Below are 10,000 nucleotides of genomic sequence, written 5' to 3'. Positions count from 1 at the left end.
ATCCATCCACAATATACTAGAATGGTCAAATCGGAGCAATTTTTTGAAATTGCAAGTGCGGACCCTATTGAACATTTGGATCGATTCCTTGAATTGTGCGCAATGATGCAAATCAATGAAGTGAGTCGAGACTACATTCGTATGGACCTTTTCTGGCAATCTCTCACCGAACGAGCAAAGAAATGGCTAAAGCAAGTAAAGCCTTACACTCTCACAACATGGAGGGAGGTGGTAAAGGCGTTCTTGAAGCGATTTATTTCCGAGGACAAGACCGCCGAAATGAGAAGGAAAATCGCATCATTTGAGCAAGAAGCCGATGAAAGTCTTGGTGAAGCTTGGGAGAGATTCAAAGAGTTGGTGCAAGCGTGTCCCTAGCATGAGTACAATCAAGGGTTGCTCACGCGGTTTTTCTACGACGGATTGGAGCCCATGTCAAGAGCCAATTTGGATGCGGGGGTGCGTGATCAATTAATCAATATGCCTTAAAATCAAGTTGAAGCCACAATAGAAGAGGTAGCAAAGAATTACTCTTGGGGGGGCCGAAGAAGAAATGCTCCAAAGAAATGTGGTATTTACAAATTGGAGAAAGTTGATCAATTACAACGTCAAATTGATCAACTAAAAAAAGGGCTTTCCAAGGTAAACACGAGTGTGAATGCAAGATCAAGCGGTGGAGCAAGCTCCTCTCCAGTTAACTCTCTCTCTTTTCAAAATTGTGGAGGTTTAAGCCCCGAGCATGTAGTGGCATACAACACAAGGCAAGAGGGATTTAGAGGAAGCGGCGGTGGAGTAGCTTGGAGACAACCACCACCCCGGTTTGTACGTCAACCTCAACAATGGAACCAACAAGCTCAACCTTCCTACAACTCAAACCCTCAATATCAAAATCCATCTACATCTCAACCCCAAAACACAAGAGGAAACTATCCAAGGAACAACCAATACAACAATCAAACCCAAGCACCTCAAAGAAATCATCAAGAACAAGCACCTCAAGCAGAGCTAACTCAAACTCTACTCCTCCAAGCCATGCACGCGCAAATGCAATCTTTTGATTAACAAATGCAAGAGATAAGAGCTCACAACAAGATGGTTGATTCACAACTAGCTCAATTGGCCGAGAGGACTCCATTCACCATCTACTCTACCCGGACAAGCACAACCTAACCCATCTCACAACTCAAAACTCGATACATGCAAGGCAATCACATTGAGGTTGGGAACTTCCTATGAAGGGCCAAATGAAAGGGCATAGTGAGGAAAACAAGGGAGGAGAGGAGAGTGTTAAAGAAAACAAGGGAGGTGAGAAAGAAAAGTTTGATAAGATAGAAGGAGGTTCGGAGAAGAAGAAGCTTGACAATGAGAAGACAACTTCAATTCCTAGTGAAGACTAGGAGTCTTGATGGACCGGTTCCTTTTCCCGGCCGGCTTGCGGAGAGGAAGGTAAATGACAAGTTTGCGAAATTCCTTAGTGTCATTATGAATTTGCACATTAACCTCCCTTTTCTTGAAGTTGTACTGTGACACAAATGCCATCTTACTCCAAGTTCGTTAAAGATATTCTCACCAACAAGAGGAAGCTCAATGATGATTTTATCACCCTTCCACATCAAGTGGGTGCTCTTGTCCAACATAAGATGCCCAAGAAGGAAAAAGACCCGGGAAGTTTCACTTTGCCGGTGAAAATTGGGAATATGGAAGCTAGGGGCGCCTTAGCCGATCTTGGAGCAAGTTTTAGTTTAATCCTTCTATCCATTGCTCAAAAACTCAAAATAGAGATGATCCCTACAAGGAAGACAATTCAATTAGTCGATCGGTCGGTGAAATTACCTTATGGAGAGCTTAAGGATGTTCCAATTCAAGTGGGACACATCTACGTGCCTTGTGACTTTGTAGTTATGGATATGGAGGAGGATGTTAACACTCCTTTGAGTTTGGGATGTGAAGCTCTTAAAACTTTGGGGGCAGTCATCAATTGCAAGAACAACACCATCACATGTGAGGTGGCCGATGAGAAGATTGTCTTTGTGTTTTCTAAGTTGCTCAAGCACCCCATGGTTGAAAAATGCTATAGAGTTGATATTGTGAATGAGGAGCTAGATCGCTTGGGGAGGGTCGTGATGAGGCCTCAAGATCTAATGATAGAATCTCTAACATGCAAAGAAGAATTCCACTCTCAAGAGCATAAAGAGTTTGTCATGGCAATGGAGGAATCCTCAAAGGAGGATGTTGAACAACAAGTTGAGATCGAGCTTGAGTCCAAGGAGGAGAAATTGGAGGAGAGTTCTAAGCCTCCTCCCAAGGTAGAACTTAAGCCCCTTCCCCCTTCTTTGAAATATGCTTTTCTTGATAAATAGGGAAAATACCTAGGGTAGAATTCAAGACCATCTAGGGTAGAATTCAAGTTTTCATCTTTCATTAATCCTTTCTTTAGTAATCTCTTCTCCTTTACTTTAGTTTTATTTATTGGTTTTATTGTTGTTTATTCTTGTTAATATTATTTGTTCATCTAGTTTTTATTGATTTCATTGATTTTAATTATGTTTGTTTTGAGTTTCTTGAATTTATTTCTAGTTTTGATATTGTGTTTAATCTCTTTTCTCTAGGCTTAACTTTTGGCTAGGGGAAGGGGGTTGAAGATATGATATGATATTGGATGAATGATGATGGTTGGATTGAACTTATGCCATATATTGATGAAAGACATGATTTTTATTAGCTTGGGATTATTGTTGTACTCTATTTAATGTTTTCTAGTTTCAATGCATGAAAGTGACTTGAACTAGATTAGGATCACCTCTATTTTAATGATTGCATGGGAATGAGTTATTAAAGTGGAGTTTTTAATGGATTTTGCTTCTTTATTCTCTTGATTTGATTGTAACTTATAGGATGCATGAGAATGATCCTTACTAGTGTAGACCTCTTTCATTGATTTGCCTAGACTATTGCATGAGAATGAATTGTTTAGGTAGAATCTTGTGTTCTTTGGAATATGTTTCATGATAATCACCATTATTCTCCTCATTCTAATCATATTGGACACCCTCGTATCCCTAGCGTCATTTTCTATTGATTTAAGTCATCATTTCCTTGCTTACTTATAGTTTTAGTGTTCTACTAAAAAAAAAACAATCCCCTTTTCACTCTTGCGTTAGTGATATTTGATGTTGAATTAGCGTGCTTCCCTAGTGGTTCGACCCTTTACTTGCCACTACCTAGTTTAGTGTAGGTTTAGGTATTATAAATGATTAATTTGGTTAGGGTAGTAGTATAACGACCTATCTATCCGCGATCAAAGAGATTGCTCAAGCTCAATGAGCTTGAAGAGCTTAGAGATGATGCTTATGATATCTAAAGGTTATATAAGGAGAAGACCAAAAAGTCGCATGACCAACATATTCGAAACAAGAGCTTTAAGGTTGGAGAAAAGGTTTTGCATTTCAACTCAAGTCTTTGTTTGTTTCCGGGTAAACTCAAGTCCAAGTTGTCGGGCCCCTTTGTGATATCGAACACTACTCCTTATGGCTCATTTGAGTTAGATGCGAATGGCAAAAAGTTTATGGTCAATGGTCATCGTTTAAAGAATTACTTTTGCAAGGAAGAAGTTGGTGTCATCGAATGTATAATGCTTGATCCTTTGGATCCTAAGCCTCCCCCTTGAAGAATTTTCCTCATGGTCAAGCTAGTGACCTCATAAAGAAGCTCTTCTCGAGAGGCAACCCGAGTTTCTAACTCTTTTCTATTTTTTTTATATATTCCAATTTAACTTTTCTTTTTTTTTGAATTTGAATTTTATTTTCCCCCTTTTGGTTGATAGATGTTTGGATGATGAAGGAGTAAAGGTTTTTCTATGTCGAATATGAGAAAAGAAAGAAATTAAAGATTTGCTCTGCGCGACCCTGTGCGACTACCGTGCGGGCGCGCAGTGAAAAGTGTGCGGGCACATAGCCCTGTCAAAACCCGCACACTTTTGTTTGAAATTTTAAGCTCGGAGAAAGAAAGTTTGCGCGACCCTATGCGCGACCTCTGTGTGGGCGCGCAGGGAAGGGTGTGCGGGCACGCAGCCCTGTCAGAACCCGCACACCTTTGTTCAAAATTTGAGATTTGAGGCAGTGAGTATGCGCGACCCTTGTGCGGGCGCGCAGATACCTGTGCAGGCGCGCAGAGCTTGGAAAATCGGGTTTTATGTTCTTCTTCCCCATTTCACCCTCATATTTTCGCAAGCCCTATTTCATGCTCTCTTCTCTCTCCTCAAAAAATCAAACTCTAACCTTTCAATTTCACCCATTTCTCACAAATTCCATTGTTTTCCTTCAAATCCATCAAAAATTTTCACCCTACTCACAAATTTACCCACTTTCTCTCTTCAAAATACCAAAAATTCCTCCATTTTTATGGTGTGCAAGCTTGGTTGAAAGTGGTATTCTTGGGGGTTCTTAGTTGTGTTCAAGCTTCTACTATGTGGTATAACTCTAAATTTTACTACTTTATTGCTTATTTTCACTTGTTTATGCAAAATTTTTAGTTATTAAGCATGGTTTAGCTTGAGTGAGATTCATGTGATTTTGATTTTCTTTGCTAAGGATTTGTTGGTTTTTAGTGTGATATTTAGTGATTTTGGAACATTGTTGTTAACATTTTTTATTTTGAAGCAATTTTCATGGAATTTAGTTGAGTAATTTTGTGTTAGTATTGAAGATAATGCAACTATTTTCATTAAAATTGCTCATTATCATAATGTATTGTGATTGAGTGCTTTGTTGTTGATTCTAGTTGTTTTTGGAGCTATATTTGTGTGGTTAGTTGTTGGTACTAATTTTTTTGCAGATTGTTAAGGCTCGGGTTATTGTGTTTCAATTATTGGTTGAGTTCGAAGTGAGTTCTCTTTTGGTTTGGTTGTTTGTATTGGTTGAGGCCACAATGAACAAAAGGAAGAGTAGATAGGAGCCCCGGTTAAGGGTTGAGGAGTCTAGTGCTCAAACTCAAGCTCAAGGACCGATGTTCCCCCTCGATTGAAATTCTTGAACAAGCTCCATGCTACCTTCTTCAATGACCTTTAAGGACGAAAGCTAAATCTCACGAGGCACTATGATCAACGCTCGATTAGAGCTTTGGGGATTGACGATGACATAAGGTCACTCCTTGACAACTTAGGGATGAATGAGTTCATCAAGCATCAACATCGAACATATAAATATCCCACCTTTGAATTCTTGGCCTCATTTGAAAAAGAGCCTTATGGGAACAACGATTTCCAAATTTCCTTCCAACTATTCAACAACCAGCACACTATAATTTTTAGTGATCCCAATACATTGTTGGATTTGAACCCCGAGGCGGACCTCCTTGCCCCTTCTTTAATCCTATTCCCCGAGTACGATGCATTTCGATGGTGGCAAACGATTACCGATGTTTAAGAGTTCAACACTAGGTATTCGGTGGCCAACCAAATTATTCACCCTGTTCTCAATATCCTTCACCGCATTTTGGGGTATGCGGTGTTTAGCAAGCAAGACTTGAGTAAGCTCTTGCATGATGATCTCTTTACTTTGTGGGTTGCTACTACGGAGGAGTTGAGAGGGCAGCTCAACATGGGGTACTGGTTCGTCCTATGCTGCGAGGGAATCAAGTCAGGTCACAAGACGGGAGAAATTGCCCTTGGTGGGATAATCACAAGGATTGGTAAGAAGCTTAACTATGAACTCTTCTTTCCCGCATGCACTCAAGTGGGGGCTGACAAGGATTTATTCATTGACATAAAACAAATGAGAAGGTCGGGGTTCATCCAAGGAACTTCAGATGCCAACAATTTTCATGCTTATATTGTTGAGTGAGAGCACCATTGTATCTTGCCTTACCCCAGCCGTACATCCTTGGAGCGGAATGCTAGGAATGTTTGGAAACCTCCGCGACACAATGGTGTGTTACCCACTGCTTTGGGGTGGCGCAAGGAATATGGTAGTTGAATAACAATAACAGCAACAACAACATCAGCAACAAAAACAACAACAACAACAACAACAACAACATCAGCAACAACAACAACAACCACAACATCATCAACAACATCAACAACATCAAGGCATGAGTACCCTTGAACAACATATGATGAGCATGCAACTTGGCATGCAAAGCTTGATGGAGAACCAGCAGGGTATGTTTATGCAAACCCAAGCTCTATATGGTGCGGCCGTGGATAGAGGTGAGGTCACCCCCCGGTCAATTACCCATGTTGGCCGCCTCAACAAGGCCTGGTCCCTCAATGGAAGGGATCGCAACCTACTTGGCCCTATTGGCAAGGGCCCTCCTCCTAAGGCGTTTCCCGGGTGGACTACCTGACGGAAACCGGGTTTGATTATCGTGCCCTGGGGGAGTGATTTTAGGGGTGACCCTAACTATCCATATGTCGACCCTACCCATCCTTCCCCTCTTTAGCTTCCCGTCCCTTTCGACCTGTTTCCTCTATGGCAACAAGACCTCTTTCGAGGTCACTATGGTTGGCCCCCGGGTTTCACCGGTGGTTGGGACCCATACGGCATCCCTCCGTACGGGTTCTCTTACGACCCCGAGGATGATGGGGATGATGACGAAGTCGGCCTTAGTGGCCACTAGCCCCCCTTGTTCTTTATTTCTCCCCTTTGCCCCCTCCCAATGTTTTAATTTGGCGCACCGCGGACGGTGCATTGTTTTAGTGTGGGGGGTGTATAAGCAAAGGGATTTTTTTTGGTAGTGTGGGGGAAGGCTTAGCATCATGCTAGTGTGGGGGGGGACTCCATTGTAGGTTGTAGAGCTTGCATGGTTCGGTTGGCTTTATTATGTTTTGATGTTGATTGATCTTCTTGGTTGTGATGATGATGTCTCTGGGTGATTTTGATGAGCTTTTGCTAATGAATTATCAAGTGTTTATGTAAGTGACGACGCTCCTAAGAAGGAAAATAAAAACTCCTCATAATCCAAATTTCCCTTAATCCAAATTTTTTTTTAGATAGTTTTATTTTATTTCTAATTCTTCCTTTTGTTTAAAGTTTTAGTTTCCTACTTTGATTTTTAACTTTTTTTTATTTAGTTTTGTTTTATCTCAGTCGTTTCTTTTGTTTTGGCTCGCTTTTCAAGCATAGAAATGTAGATGAAGGAAGTTAAGGGGCAACTCGAGCTCCCTTGATGAGATTGTATAATTTATCTTGTCTTCATTTTAAGTGGCGTTTGGTGAGACCTTTCCTCTCTTTTATTTTCTTTTTCTTTGGGTGTTTAGGTTAGGTTTAGCTTAGGAAGAAGGTGAATGGTTCAAGGATGTTTGCTTTTGGTTCTATGGAACCTGGGATCATTGATGTTGTTATTGAACGATCACTTGTATGACGATTGGGATTTAATTGGATTATATGCCTCGTGAGTGAACCTTTTTTATTTCTTCCTCTTTATTTTGTTTTGTTTTCCCCTTTTTGTGTTACAAGCATAACTATGACAATCTGAAATGAATTTTGATTTGTAATTTGCTCAGTCTTTTTTATTGGTTTGCCTGTCTTGACGATGTGTCTTTGAATGCTTATATTCCTAGTTGATGAGGGTTTACACGGTTTGAGAATGCTTAGGGTTGAATTAGACACATTGTAAGCTAAGGTAGCAAGGTTTAGAACTTTTGAGGACATTTGAACCCCTAGTTCACGGGAAAGTGGTAAGATGGTGTTGCTCTCTATGGTGGATAGGATTCCCTTGGTTGGTATTTGCTTATTTCTTATCCTGTGTGAGCGTCATTTGTTCTATCCCTCATAATTCTTGTTAGCGGCATTTAGGATCCTTAACTATGCATATCTTAATCTTTGTGTTGGTGTCTAGCTCCCAAGATCGTGACCATATAACTCTAGAGGAGGAAGAGGGCATTTCTTCTCATCTTTCTTTGTTTTCTTTGTGTTTTGTCACAAGTTTGGTTTTCATTTTTGCATTCACCCACTTGCTAACCAATTTGAGCCTTATTTCCCCTTTCTTGACTTAGCCATATTACAAACCTATCGGCCTATGTTCTACCAACCATTGTAGTTAGTGAAACATTGGCTTGTGAGGTTCGAGTTTGATAATGTTGAAATTAAGCAAGAAAAGTGTATTTTGGTTCAAGTAAGGTTTTGAAAGATTATTCATGAATAGAGTATGCAAAACGATTTGGCAAGAAAGTTGAAACTCATGAAAACCAAGCGAAAAAAATACATATATATATATATATATATATATAAAAACGTGAAGGAAATGAAAAGGAATGAACTAATGTTGTGTGGTTTGTTTTGAAAGGTGGTAAGTTTGAGACTAAGTTCAATTCTTAGGATGTTCTTGAGAGATGGCCACTATTATGCTTCACTTAGGAATTGCCACCCAAATTTTCAAATTGATTCCCAACCTTAACCCCTAGCCATGACATTACAACCCTAGTTAAGACCCTTGGACTTTAGAGGGGCGTGGTCAAAGAACAGTGGAGGGAGATAGATTTCAACCCTATTGAGAGAGTATGCATAGTTGAGATGTCGGGATGACCTATGATTCCATATAAAAAATTATTTTTCCGGTTCCCTCGAGGAATCATGAGGAGCTAGCTAAGGGATGAATTGAAGCTACTGGAGAGAACGCGGACCGTCTTAGTTGGGGTTAGGGCAGAGAATGAAGTCATTTGTTCTCTATGCTTAGCTTAGGTTTGTATTTTTCAACCTTGAGAATCTTTGAACGTGTTTTCCTACTTTGAATTGAGAAAGATAAGTATTCTTTGGTGCATTTATATGTGTGTGAGTCCAAATGGAGCATTTCATTACCTTGAGGCTTGATTGGTTTTGCTAAAACCTTGTCATGTTATGTTTTTTGTGTTTGTCTCTTTGTTACAGTTTTCCTTGCTTGAGGACAAGCAAGAGGCAAGTGTGGGGGCTTTTGATGAGTAGCATTTATGCCACTATTTCATCCTTTTTTCTCTAAGGATTCTCCCCTCATTTGCACTTGTTTGGCCCTTATCTAAACATTTTTAATTAGTTTTGTCTCCTCCTTTCCTTTCTCCTTTATCTTCCTTTTTCTTAGTCTTCTTGCCTTCTCTTTATTTTGATTTCCATGCTTGTGTTTTGTTGGTATCATGTGCCGAAAGAAAGAGGATTTCAAGGAGCCAAGCAAATTAGGCTGCCCAGGATAATGTGCGCTTATTGCGCGGGCGCGCACCCTTGGTTGTGGGGGCGTGAGCCCTGATAGAACCCGCGCAACCAAGCTGATGTAACAGAGCCAAACCTGAGAATTTGTGCGACCTATTGTATGGCCTCCGTGCGGGCGCGCGATCTGCTGTACGGGCACGCAGGTTTACTTTGCCGGTGCGCTTCATTTCCCCGTACCCTCAAAGTTGCGGCCGCGCAATATGCAGAGACGGCGCACACTACTACAGCGCGGGCGCACATATTTTGTGTGCGGGCACGCACCGCTGGGTTTCTGACTTCTTTGCGCCTTGTTGCCCAAGTTTCTTTCTTTTGGGGGAGCCACATATATATATATATATATGTATATATATATATATATATATATATATATATGTATATATATATATATATATATATATATATATATATATATATATACGGGACTCTTTGTAATGAAAAACACTTAGTTCTAATTCCATAAAATATTATCCTAATCTAGAGAGAGAAAGTAGATTGTTATTCAACCATCCCTTATTGTATTCAACTTTGCTTAAGTTTAATCTTCAATCAATCAAGCAAGAATCCAAGTTTTCATCTTTCATTAATCCTTTCTTTACTAATCTCTTCTCCATTCCTTTAGTTTTATTTATTTGTTTTATTGTTGCTTATTCTTGTTAATCTTATTAGTTCATCTAGTTGTTTTTTATTTCATTGATTTTAATCATGTTTTGTTTAGAGTTTCTTGAGTTTGTTTCTAGTTTTGATATTATTTTTTATCCCTTATCTAGGCTAAACTTTTAGCTAGGGGAAGGGGGTGGAAAATATGAGTTGATATTGGATGAATG

The 10,000-nt window shown here is 40.0% G+C and overlaps 1 non-coding gene across 1 annotated transcript; it reads right to left on the bottom strand.

Moving 5' to 3' along the window:
- Window positions 1-276: 276 nt before the first annotated feature.
- On the bottom strand, window positions 277-384 carry LOC145626019 (small nucleolar RNA R71). The gene has a single exon (XR_014110903.1). It is a non-coding gene; the product is annotated as a small nucleolar RNA R71 (small nucleolar RNA).
- Between the last annotated feature and the right edge of the window lie 9,616 nt (window positions 385-10,000).

The sequence above is a fragment of the Chenopodium album genome, chromosome 3 (assembly GCF_948465745.1).
Source record: "Chenopodium album chromosome 3, dcCheAlbu1.1, whole genome shotgun sequence".
Lineage (NCBI taxonomy): Eukaryota > Viridiplantae > Streptophyta > Magnoliopsida > Caryophyllales > Amaranthaceae > Chenopodium > Chenopodium album.
Note: the sequence above shows the minus strand (reverse complement) of the source record. Positions and strands in the feature narration are given on the sequence as shown.